This window comes from Macrobrachium rosenbergii, chromosome 8, assembly GCF_040412425.1.
Source record: "Macrobrachium rosenbergii isolate ZJJX-2024 chromosome 8, ASM4041242v1, whole genome shotgun sequence".
NCBI lineage: Eukaryota > Metazoa > Arthropoda > Malacostraca > Decapoda > Palaemonidae > Macrobrachium > Macrobrachium rosenbergii.
The window spans coordinates 6,896,666-6,910,108 of record NC_089748.1 but is presented as its reverse complement, the minus strand read 5'-3'; the positions used below and the strand labels follow the sequence as shown (position 1 = coordinate 6,910,108).

General features: G+C 44.4%; 1 protein-coding gene across 2 annotated transcripts in view; it reads left to right on the top strand.

The window, feature by feature from the left end:
• Positions 1-13,443, top strand: part of LOC136840581 (ubiquitin carboxyl-terminal hydrolase 19-like) — a 270,035-nt gene that overhangs the window by 220,623 nt on the left and 35,969 nt on the right. The gene's annotated exons all lie outside the window — the stretch shown is intronic.

The window sequence follows — 13,443 nt, the reverse complement described above, 5'->3', positions numbered from 1 at the left end:
CTAAAAGTGTGAAATTTAGGGGGCCAGGACTGTAATAAAGATCTTATTCCGAATGTCAGGATTGGGATGATCAGAAGTGGAAAGCTTTGAAATCGCACTTAGCAAAATTGGATAGGGATAGAAAGAGGAAGGCGCCCCGTAGAGCCGAAAATAGGGCTAATTTAGATCCTGTTCATTCTCCTTCTATGATAGAAGATAGTGCTATTTCTTCTCCTCAAATCCCTCGTTTGTCTCCAATCCTTAGCCCTCCTGCTTCTTTGCCTCATATTCCTTTACCAGGTTCCTATGTTTCCAATCTCGACACCATTGCAAGCCTTGAATCTAGGTTTGACCTGAAATTTGAATTTTTAGCCAACACAGTTATCGAGTTGGATGTGTCCTTTCAAGCCTCTGTCGAAGGGCTTCTAGTGTTCCCTGTGCCAGTATTGCAGTGCAAAGTGACAATGTTGTGCATATTGAGTTGTGGCTGCCCGTCCCACCAGCACTCATAGACAAAGGTCCTTGTCCCGCTTCCCTGCACTGGGGAGAAGACATACCGGAAGTCCAAAGGCGGCTGGTGGGGTTTGCCCACAAGTAGTCGCCCCTCTGCCAAGCCTGTTATCCATTCCCAGGCTGTGGCAGAGCGTCACTGGAAAGGCGTCTCGGTTAGTGCCGATCATCTGTCATCAGACTCGGGGTGACTCTTTGCCCGACAGAAAATGCTAGCTGCGCCGAATATGCCTCTCGGCCTCTGAAGATGCATTCCGCCATTGCAGATGGTTCTCCTCCTGTTAAAAGTTATTAGGAGACAAGTGTCAGTCCTCAGCCTTCATGCAGCTTCGCCGCTCTGCCTCTGCCCGTCTCTTCAGTATGTCCTCTCCAATCTTCTTGGGAGAGCCTGAAGTCTCCTTAGGTTTTCAAGTGCCCTGTGCTAGTGCCAAGTGGTCTGATCTTCCACGTAAGTGTCCATCGCCCTCTTTTCTTTGGCCTCGCACTCCCGAGCGCCTGTCTCCTTCCAGGCACGTGTTGCTCATTTCAGCACCACGCTCTGTTTCATCAGCCTGTTCAGCACCAACTTCAGTCCACTCAGAGCCAGCTGCGGAGCACACAGCGCCAACCTCGTCTCTTCCACACTTGTCGACTTGGGAAGATTCTTCCTTGGCCCCACTTTGTTGTCAGCTTGAGGACCATATGGGCTGCTTGAAGAAGTCTTCGTCTTCCAAAAGCAAGGACCCTTCCTTGTTGGATGAGAAGGAAGCTGAGCAAGACACTGCCCCTTTGTTGGCTTACTCCATCTTTGGGCCTGCCTCTTCAGCTTCACCTGCGTCTACCTTCCTCATGAGGAAATGATCTTCAGATTCTGCTTGCCTCCCCAAGTCAGTTCTTTCCTCCTCATCAAAGAAAGTCCTTCGAGGGGTGGATGAGTGGTTGACCTCAAAGAGGGAGCAAGGTGAAGCTACCTTTGCCTTCCTTCCTTCTAAGCTCCTGAAGAAGAAATACCATTTTTATGTCACTGGAGAGGCTCCTTCCTTGGGAGTTTCTGCCTCCTCCCAAGGGAACTTCTCTGGTTTAGTTGATGCTACACGTCGAACTGTGTTCTGCCTGGCCAAGATTGTTTTCCTCGCCTGATCTTGACCATCTTGTCAATCTTTTTAAGGTTTTAGAGATATTCAGTTTTCTTGATTGGCAAGAAAGATAGAAGACTGTCCGGACATTGCCGAAGATTTCACTTTAGACTGGCTAAGTGTCTTATGCTTCAACAAAGTAGTCAGGGATGGTTCCGCCAAGCTCTCCTCCCTTTTCTTGATGGGCATCCTAAAGAAACAGGAGTTGTGGTGTTCCTGTTCCACGAAGGGAGTAACATCTTCACAGAAGTCGACACTTGTTCTCTTCTTTAGACGAGATACATCTCTTCCCTCAGGATACAGTTAAAGAAGTGTTGTCGGCCGTGCAAAAGAAGTCAGCAACGGACCTTTTGGCTCAGTCCGCCAAGCATCCGAAGGAAACTCCCTCTGTTGCCAAGTCTCTCTCGCCCTTGCAACCTCAGCCCTTTTGTGGAGCAAGATCAAAACCTCAATCCAGACCTCAAACTAACCTGCATCCTCCCTCAAGGTCCATCAAGAAGTCAACCTTCAAGCCTGCTGCTAAGAAATGAAGTTTATGTCCTTCGTGCACCTGTTGGAGCCAGGCTATGTCTCTCTTGGGAGGAATGGGGTTGCAGAGGGGTGGACCCCTGGGTGGTTCAAGTGTTGAGAAGAGGCTACTCCAGTCCTTTCAAGGAGAAGCCTCCCTTGTCCAGGTCGTCGCCGATCACCTTGACGGGACACTCGGCAGGGTCCAAGATGTTTTTGGCTCTTGCTCAAGAGGTAGAGTTCTATTGATACGCAAAGGTGCAGTAGAGGAGGTATTGGATCATATGTCGGAGGGTTTCTGCAACCGACTCTTTGTAGTCACCAAATCATCGGGGGGCTGGAGGCTCGTTCTGGAAGCGAGTGCCCTGAACTTGTTTGTTGTGAAGACGAAGTTTCACATGGAGATGAACTGCTCTGTCATGTCCTCCCTCCATCAGGGCAACTGGATGGTCACCCTGGACATGCAGGATGCCTATTTCCACGTTCCCATCCATCTGGACTCCAGCAGATTTCTGAGATTTGTGTTTCGAGGCAAAGTTTTCCAATTTTGGGCCTTTTGCTTCGGTCTGTCCATGGCCCCTCAGGTTTTCACCAGGATCCTCGCTCCTCTTGGGAAATGGCTTCACCTTCTCAGGATCAGTGTGTCCCTCTACTTGGACCATTGGCTGCTCCCCTCCACGTCAGTAGACTGAATGTCTTGGCAGACAAATTCAACTGTTGCCGCCAAGTCCTGCCGATGGAGTGGACCTTTGAACCACCATCTTCCTCTCTTTTGCTCCTCAGTTCTGGACCCTCAAGCTTGGGCAATGGATGCCATGCTGTTAGGTTGGACAGGCCTGGACATGTATGCCTTTTCACCGTTTGGATTGATCAGGAGGTGATCAACAAGTTATCATCTCACCAGAACGTCACGACCCTGGTTGCTTTGTTCTGGCTCAGGAAGGGGTGGTTCCTGGACCTGGTGCACCTTCTTGTGGACTTCCTGAGGTTTCTGCCACAAAAACAGTCGCTGCTCAGGCAGCTCCACTTCCTCAGGTTTCATCAAGGGTTGTCCGCTTTGGCCCTGACAGGGTTCATACTGTCAGGAGCCTTGTCAGAGTGAAAGGCTTTTCACGACAAGCTGCAGAAGCTATTTTTAGATGCAGGAGAGCTGCTTCTAGCACGCTCTACCAGTCTAAATGGACCATTTTCTGAAGGTGGTGCAAAAGCAATAGAATCTCTTCTTCTGAGATGACTGTGAACCAAATAGCAGACTTTTTACTCTTCCTGATGGCCTCCAGAGAGCTGTTGTCCTTTACGATCAAGGGATACAGGTCAATGCTTGGCTCAGTGTTTAAGCATAGAGGCTTGGACCTGTCTTGTAATCAGGATCTTAGCAACTTAATTAGGTCTTTTGAGACCTCCAAACAAGAGAAGCCCGGTGCAGTGTCTTGGAATTTAGATATGGTTTCAAAGTGGCTTACTGGTTCGTCCTTCGAGCCACTCTGCTCAGTTTTGCTCAAGAACCTCACAAAAAAGACACTTTTTCTTATGGCGTTGGCAACCGCCAAATGCATTAGCGAACTCCATGCTATAGACAAGAGAGGTGGGTTTTATCCAATCCCTGGTCTCGTTTGTTTACTATTAAGAATTTAATGGACATTCTTGTCCAAGGGAGGAAGTGAGATTACTTTGCTCTGTGAGATCCTTGAGGTACTACCTCCACAGGACAGAGATGATCAGAGGACCCTCAAATAATCTCTGATGCTCAGTGAGGAACCCATCCTGGACTGTGTTGAAGAATGCCCTTTCATTCTTCCTGAGGAGCCTTATTATGGAAGCTCATTTTCAGATCCCAGAGGATGCCTTACCTTCCTTTAGAGTAAAGGCTCGTGAGGTTCGGGCTGTCGACACGTCTCTTGCTTTTCAACACAATATGTGTTAGCTTATATCCTGCAGTCAACCTTTTGGAGGTCCAAGTCTGTCTTCGCATTGCATTATCTCAAGGATGTCAAAACCGTATTCGAAAATTGCAGTAACTTAGGACCTTTATCCGTGGCTGGCATAGTGTTGGGAGAGGAAGCATAGGGGGCTCTCTTTCCCTCTTTTATTCTCTTACCTTGTTGTAAGGTGTTGAGTTCAAGGGAAGTCTGGGGGTACATTGTACCTGGAGTACCCACCAGTTTTTAGTGGTCAGGGTGGGGTTTTTATTCTAGTGTAGGTGACGGCATTGTTTTTATTCTGGTCTCTGCCCAGGGCAAGGGCACCCTTTTGTAAGTGTCAACCATTGGTGAACTTCCCTGGCTGCAAAGTACTCACTGAAGTGGAGGCGATCCTTGGCCATACTGCCACATCCTCCACAGGTTAAGATGAGCACCGTCCAGAGGCATTACCAGTCTGCAGGAGCTCTCTTACCAGGTAAGGAACAACAAGCATTATTTTAATGGTAGCAACCTTTTCTATTTCTTAGTCATTACTTTCTTAATGTCTTGAAGTAGAATATGTCTGTGTTCCCACCTCCATTCAGTATGGAATCAGCTATGTAATTACTTGGTAGGTCACTTATGTAAAAATGACATTTTTATGATAAAATAAAGTTTTATGTATACTTAGCAAGTAATTACAGAATCGGAGCCCCCCCCCCTCCTCCCCTATATGGACATCAGGGCTAAAACCAATTGAAGCTCTTTGCTGAGTTGTACCTATCAGTCCCAAAAGTGGGCAGGACCTTGTCACCTACACGAGTGATAGTAGTGCCACTGCGAAATTTGAATTCTTAGATTGCTGTGTAGAAAGGTAGTAGCTATGTAATTACTTGGTAAGTATATATAAAACCATATTTGATCATAAAATTGTCATGTTTGACCTTTTTCTTCTTGTCCGTAGGGCAGACATTCCCTTCAGCGATGAAGAGTATGATGTCTTCAAGGGCGGCGGGTAGAAGTTCCTGCCAGTACCATTTGTCTATGGTCCTATGGATGCATTTGGTGACTTGCCAGTTGGAATGCCCTTTGTTAATTAAGACCTGGGCAACACGTTCTAATTCGGTTTGTTTGTCTTTCCGATAAGTGCAATGAGAGAGAGCTCGCCTAACAAAGGCGCTGATTGCAGTTTGTTTGTATCTTTTTGGACACACTCTCCCCTTTCAGGCACATGCCAAGGTTCATGGGTTCCGTATAGACTTGTGTGAGGAAGCGCTGCTCCTGTTGCCCTGTGAGGACGTTGAAGAAGGTGAGGTGACGGTCACAGCAGCACAGTATTCATCGGTAAAGTTGAGGCGACTCCTGTTGTGGAAAGCTTGCTGCACGTGTTCTATTTCTTCCTTTGTGCTAGCGCTAACAAATGTGTCATCATATACCAGATGTTCATTGGTTTCTCAATGGAGGCGAATACCCGATGCCCCACAATGCTCATATAGAAATTCACAAAGAGCACTGCGAGGGGAGAACCCATTGCTACACCATCTTTTTGTATGTGCATATGGTCTCTGTTGGTAGAGAAAGGAACTTTTTTGTACAAATCTTGGGGAGCACCTGGAGAGCATGCTTGGCAATGTTTAATGGGGGCGTCGAGTCATCTCTATACATACGATCGAAGTTTATCTGGATTGTTTCATCCATGGGGACATTCGTGAAGAGGGACTCCCTGTCCATCAAGGTGATGACTTCTTAGGGGGATGTTTTTAGAGCTTCCAAAAGCTCGGTGAAGGACTTAAAGCTGTGATAATCTGGAACATATGGAGTCAAAATAGCATTCAGTTCGCAAGCTGGTACGTAAGGACAGGAATTTGGCTAATAATGGGGTGTAATGGGTTCCCAGGTTTATGCATCCTAATGTTCCCATGTAAAGAACGTAGTCCCCTACAATTGCTGTGGGTGAAGGGCGTTGGAAGCTGCATTGACAGTCTCAGTGGTCCTATTGGCCTTGAGCTTGATATTGTATACTGGGATCCTTGTGACTTAAAATTTGCTGCTATATGCCAGGATCTCATCCAGTTTAAGCTGGTATTCTTTGGTTCAGATGAGCACAAAGGTAGGGGTCTTATAAGGCCTATGGACAGGAATAACCTCTTTATCTCGTGGCTCTTTGGCAGCTTCTCTCAGGTGTTTGCCAATAACATTACTTTTGTAATCGCCACATTCTGTGAGGGTCTCAACCAAGAGAAGGGGCTGAAGGGCATCTGTTGTCGCAGAGGGTGCCTTGATCTTCATACTTGTGTATGGTTTCTAACAAGAACTCAATTAAATAGCTCTTCTCCATGGGTCTTGGTGCAGGTAGAAAAATGGTAGGGCCTCGGTACAGGTAGAAAAATGATAGTTAAGTCCCTTATGTAGAATCTTGTCTTGTTCAGTTAGGTTGATGTACTCTTGTTTCTTCTGTGGGAGTTGCAGCTTTCCTCTGTTGAGGGCTACCAGTTTCCTTGTTATCATCCTCAACCTCTTTAAGGTATCTGTCTTCTCCAGAGGAGAAAAAAAAAGATGGTGTAGCAATGGGTTCTCCCCTCAGAGTACTTTTTGAATTGCTATATGGGCACTGTGGAGCGTTGTGTATTTGCTGCCATTGAGAAATGATGCACTTCCGGTATATCGACAACACATTCATTAGCGCCAGCACAGAAAGAAATAGACCACCTGTGGCAAGCTTTCTGTGACCACAGTTGCCTCAACTTTACCAGTGAATGTTGCTGTGATCGTCTCCTCCCTTTCTCAACTCCTCATTGGACAACAGGAGGAACGCTTCATCACACAAGTCTATGCGAAACCCACAAACCTGGGCACATGCCTGAAAGGGGAGAATGAGTCTACAGAGAGGTACAAATGCACTGCAATCAGCACCTTTGTTAGGAGAGCTCTCTCTCACTGCTCTTGGAAAGACAGTGGCACAGAATTAGAACGTGTCGCCCAGGTCTTAATTAACAATGAGCATTCCAACTGGGAAGTCAGCAAATGCATCCGTAGGACCAAGGACAAACCTCGGCCCACCACCCTTGAAGACATGACTTTTATATGGGTGTGTTTTACAGGAACTATAAAGAAGACAAGCACGTCCTTTGCATCAGTATGGAAGGGAATGTCTACCCTACAGACCCAGAGCAGAAGGTTAAACTAGTGATACTATAAAAGCAAGAAAACTAGTGGCCTGATTATGAAGAACAACCCAGCCCCTTCAGCGCAGGATCCTCTGACGAGAATCAATGTGGTCTACCGGAATACCAGTACAGATGCCCAGTCCAAGAATGCCTCAGTCCTTACATCAGTATAATCACGATGAGATTTTCTAAGAAGATCTGCCACGTTCAGGAAGGCGCCTTACGTAATTATGCCAAAAACGACCATAATATTAGAATAAAACGGAGTGATATAATTCCCAGTACATGTATTGAAAGTATTGATAATACAACAGACCATCATTGCCCTTGCATCCTGGAGGCCCTACACATTGGAAAGGAAAGACCTAGCCTTTCCTCCTCCCTACATGGCACATAGAATGCCACCTTCAGGCACTCTGAGCCAGTGAGCAGACCAGTCAGGAGCCACCTCCCTCTGATTTGAGTGACCCTCCCAGCACCACTACCCCCACTGTCTCCAACATCAACATGTGAAGATGGGTGCAATCATCAACATCTAGGAGAAGGCTTTGCTCAGGGGCACAAATCCCCCAAAAGCCAATCAGAATTCAGCTCCCCTCCCACCTCCGATCTGCGACCCTTTATGTACAGATTGATGAGGCCATTCTAAGCAGAACCAACCCACTCATTCCTGAGGATCACTGATGATATGGCAGAAATGTTGATGCCCTTCGAAAACTTCTACAAATCTACCGCCCTAGAATGACATCGAGATTTTAGTTACCGTATGCCAACAGCCTGAAACTAGACAGATACATCACACCATGTTTAAATTCTGCCTGCATGTACCAGAATAAAAAGTGACTATATTCAGAACTGCCGTTCCTCTTATCCAAATTATGTACATCAGCCAGCTCGTAGCAGATATTGACCTTGAAGAAAAGAGAATAGTAAGAAAAATTGAAAAGACCTTGTATAAAATCAGTTCCACTAATGCTTCTTCTTCTTCTTCTTCTTCTTCTTCTTCTTCTTCTTCTTCTTCTTCTTCTTCTTCTTCTTCTTCTTCTTCTTCTTCTTCTTCTTCTTCTTCTTCTTCTTCTTCTTCTTCTTCTTCTTCTTCTTCTTCTTCTTCTTCTTCTTCTTCTTCTTCTTCTTCTTCTTCTTCTTCTTCTTCTTCTTCTTCTTCTTCTTCTTCTTCTTCTTCTTCTTCTTCTTCTTCTTCTTCTTCTTCTTCTTCTTCTTCTTCTTCTTATGTAGCTGACATACCAGCTACAGACTGATGAGATGGAATGAGGATGTAGCTGACATACCAGCTACGGACTGATGAGATGATAAGATGCATAGAGAAGACTATGGAAATTTAATGCTATAGAAACAGCTAGATTATTATTATTATTATTATTATTGCTGAATCTTCTTTGACACTTCTATCACTTTGACTGTCCCTCTAATATAATCGTTTTTGATCCTATCCTTTCTCGTGACTCCACACATCCATCTCAACATCCTCATCTCTGCCACTTCCAACTTCCTCTCCTGAGTCCTCTTTATTGACCACATCTCAGCCCCATACGCCATTGCTGGTCTAACTACACTTTTATAAAACCTTCCTTTTACTCTTGCACTAATCCTCTTGTCGCACAATATTCCCGATGATCTCCTCCAATTCATCCAAGCACACTGTATCCTGTGGTTTATTTCTGAGTCCATGCCACCATCATCCATCACACAGGACCCAAGGTACTTGAAAGTGGTGACCCTCTTGATGTCATCCAAACCTAATTTAACTGCACCCTGTTTTCCTTCTTCTCCCATCCACAGATATTCTGTCTTAGCTCTGCTTATCCTTAAACCTCGATCTTCGAGTGCTTGTCTCCACAACTCTAGTTTTATCTCCACCCTCTCTCTAGTCAGGTCCACCAAAACATCATCATCAGCAAACACCACACCAAAACATCATCATCAGAAAACATCACACTCCACGGGACTTCTTCTCTGACATCTGATGTAACAACATCCATCACAAGATCAAAGATGTAGGGACTGGGAGTTGAACCTTGATGTAAACCAACTCTTACACTAAACTTTTCTGTTGTTCCCACAGTGCTCCTAACCTGAGTGGTAACCTCTACATACATATCCTCGACCACTTTTATATACTTTTCTGAAACACTCTTCTCTCTCATACATTTCCACACTTCTTGCCTACGTTCCCAATCATATGCCTTCTCCAGATCAGTAAATACTAGATGTAGCCCTCTCTGTCTTTCTGCAAGTTTTTCCATTGCTTGCCTTAGTGCAAAAATTACATCTACGGTACCCTTTCCTAGCATAAACCTGAATTGTTCTTCACTTATTGTTGTTTCATTCCTTATTCTTTTCTCTATAATTCGTTCATATATCTTCATAGTATGAGACCAATTTTATCCCTCTGTAATTTGTGCAGTCTTGTATATCCCCCTTTCCCTTATATATTGGGACCATAATACAGGCAGTCCCCAGTTAACAGCGATTCGGTTTTACGGCGCTTGTCTAGCGATGAAAATCACCGATTTCTGCTTATCGGCGCCGATAATTGGGTATTGGTGCTGATACATACCTAACAGAGGCGCCGATAACCGAAAATAGGCACTTTTCGGTGCCGATAACCCCCGAAAAAGCGCCGAAATTGCCGATTTTCGGTTAGAGGCGATTCTCGGTTATCATCACACCCTCAGAAACAACCCCGCCGATAACTGGGGACCGCCTGTACTATTTCTCCAGCTGTCCGGCATTTTTTCTTGGATGTAGACCTTTGAAAAGAGGTCCCAGAGGATATCAACCCCTTCTCTTCCCAAGCATTTCCACACCTCAACTGGTATACCATCAGGCCCAACAGCCTTTCCATTTTTCATTTTGTCAAGTGGTCTCTTCACTTCTTCCCTGGTGATATCTGGAACTGCTCTTACTCGTGGGTTTCCTTCTTCTCTTATTCTTCTGGGGTTCTCTTTGTTTAATAGCTTTTCAAAATGTTCATTCCATCTTGCTCTTATACATTCTTCCCTTGACAAAACTTCCAATTTGGTCCTTGATCTGCTTGATGTGCATCAGATCTTTATTTGCTCTATCTCTTCTTTTTCCTGTATTGTAGATCATCTTCTGACCCTCTGATGTTTCTACTTTATCATACATCTCATTTATTCCATCTGCCTTTGCTCTTGCCACAGCCCTTTTTGCTTCTTTCATATATTATCCTTGCTTCTCATTTCCTTTTTACCTTATCTTGAGTATCTTGGTTCCACCACCAGCTCTCCTTATCATTAGGTGGTCCTCTACTTGATGTTTTCCCTAATAGCTCCCCTGCTGTTCTCAGTATCATTGTGCTATTTTCTGCCCACCAGATGTTCACATCATCTGCTAATCTATTGCTGTACAGGACCTCTTCTTTAAAGCTGTATCATCTCTTGGTCTTTTAGCCTCCACCACTTTATCTTGGGCTGCACAGAGTTTTCCCCTGTGCAACCCGCGGTATAAAAAAATCATACATAACTAACCTACGTTGTGGGCTAAAAGTTTCTCCCTTTATGATCTTACAGTTCTTTACTTCCACCAGATGGTTTCTTCTACACAACAGAAAATCTATTTGTGTCTGTTTCCCTCCACTACTGTATGTTGCATAATTTTTGCTTGTAAAAAAGGTGTTTTTTATTGCCAAATCAGAAGATAATGCAAAATCTGCTATAAGTTCTCCTTCTTCATTCATTTCTCCCATTCCATGTCGTCCATGAATCCTACTGATATTTTCCTGACTGTGTCCAATGTGTCCATTCAGGTCACCTCCACCCACCAGTCTTTCTTCCATTTCTGTTGGCATAATCATCTCGTCCATCTCCCTCCAGAATCTATTTTTAACTTCCTCATCACAGCCCACGTGTGGTGCATAGGCACTGACTACTTTTAGAATATGTCACCCACAGCACAGTTTCACTTTCATTATTTTACAGCTTTTTCTTTCAACCTCAGCTACATTTTCCTTCATTTCCTTACTAAGAACAACCCCAACTCCACATCTTCGCCTTTCATCAGTTCCACTATACAGCTTCTTAAATCCGCTCCCAATCTCTCTTGCCTTGTTTCCCTTCCACCTTGTCTCTTGCACACAAGATATCAATATTCCTTTTCTCCATAACATCTGTCACCTCCTTACTTTGTCCGGTCATGGTGCCAACATTCAGAGTTCCAATTCTAATTCTAAGCTCTTGGACTTTCTTCTTTAACCACACCCGTCCTTGACGTGGTAGCCCTTGCCCATTTATCGGGTAGGTCAGGCGAAACCCGCCCATGTAGCGTGAACAGGGTACGCTCTGGCCTTCTCTTGGCTGTTCCTGGCTACTATCCATGGTTTTGGCAGAGTTTTCACAGCCAGATGCCTTTCCTGCCACCAACCCTCACCATTTACCCAGGCTTGGGACTGGCATGAAGTTGTGCTGGCTTGCATCCCCTCTGGCTGGTTTAACAAATCAGGTAGCAATAAAGAAACTTATTTTCATAAAAAGATATGACCTGGTGAAGAGTTTTTACAAGCATTCTAAAGTTCCTTGTGTTTTTTGGACAAGTGAGGATCCTAGCGGGTTAGATAAGTTTTAAAATTAGTAGATTTGATCATTGTCTAAATTTCTCCTGATAATGAGGGCTTACACATGATCTCCTTTAAACCACCAACTTAGAAGGACTTGCCATCACCTGAAAGAGTCTTCCTCTGGTAGGATGCCATTGAGACTGGTCAACAAGTTAGGCACACACTGTCAAGAGTTAAACCAAGAGATCTGCTGTCACAGTTAAGCTGATAGCAGAGTTATAACTCTAGGTAACTGGAACCTATATTAAAGACAAAGAGAATCTATCCCTAGCCCTGGGTAGACTGGTTAGCTTTTCACGGATCCAAATTGGATAGTGTACACCACCTCTCTCCAATTCAACCCAGGAAGTGCTTGTAAGAGATACCCACCTTTGTGTTAGGCTCATACAAATCTATGTTGCTCAGTCATGATGTTTGCCTGCTGCATCAAAGTTGTCTTTTCTACAGTATTCCTTTTGAGAACTGATGTTTAACTATAACCCACTGTCATTAGGTGCAAGGTGATCATAATCTTCCATAAGGGTGGAAATGCATACATGACTGGAAATAATCCATTTAGAAGCATGTGGTAGGAGTGGGATGCCGTATGTCTACTTTAAATGAAGATTAAAGAGATTAATTAATGTTTCAATATAAGTTTAGTTCTAATTTTTGTTTCATGATGACATTTTTAGTTCTAATTTTTGTTTCATGATGACATTTTTTCAGAACATGTATTGTTGGAAGCAGTTCCTCTCCACTTGGTGATGAGTATAATCATCTACGATCTTTTTCTTTAAAGAGTACTCCATGTATTTTCAATCACTGACTTCGTAGATACTCTTTTATAAAGTATTGACCTTAAAGCTAAGACTCCATCATGTTCCCTTTAGAGCCTTTAGTGCCATTACTATTTCTGTCCTGTGAACTTTAGTTAGATCCTTTGCTCCTATCAGCAAATACTGAAGTTATCTTCGTCAGCTCAATCTTCCAGCCTGTACAGGCAGTCCTCACTTACCAGCGGCATTAGTTAATGGCATTTTGGTGTTACAGCGCTTGGCAAGGGATGTCATTAACTGGATTTTTGGTGCCAATCTCCGGCTAAAGGTGCTATTAAGTGGGGATTTCAGTGCTGATCTCCAGTTAACAGTGCTGTTAAGTGGGGATTTTGGCACCAATCTCCAGTTAACAGCGCCGTTAAGTAGGGTTTTCGGTGCTATTATCGCTGATTTTCAGTTGGCGGCAATTTTCAGTTAGCAGCGCTCAGCTGGGTACGGAACCCTGCTCTTAACCAGGGACTGCCTGTCTTGAGGTTTTTGCTAACATAAAAGATGTTTGTTGTGAAACGAATGTAGTTTTAAAAAGGAATTTTTCAGTACAAACAGTACAAACCCATCATTTATATCAGAGGTCTGCCTCACAACCCCTTGATTGCTCAGAGCTACAACTGAGACTACAGGAAAGAGAGTACTTTAAGTACCTGCCTGGACCTGAAGATCCTTGGGATGCATATTGTGTAGCTAGCCAGCGGACAGTCTTCTTTTAAACATGGCATGAAGTGTCTAGGATTTATGAAGAAGGTATCCTTTCTCTTCAGCCAGCTTCTTTAAGCCTGCCGGAAATCTATCAGGATCTCTTCATCAGCAGATGTAACTTCTCTGGTCCTTTTGATTTTAGGTGCAACCCAG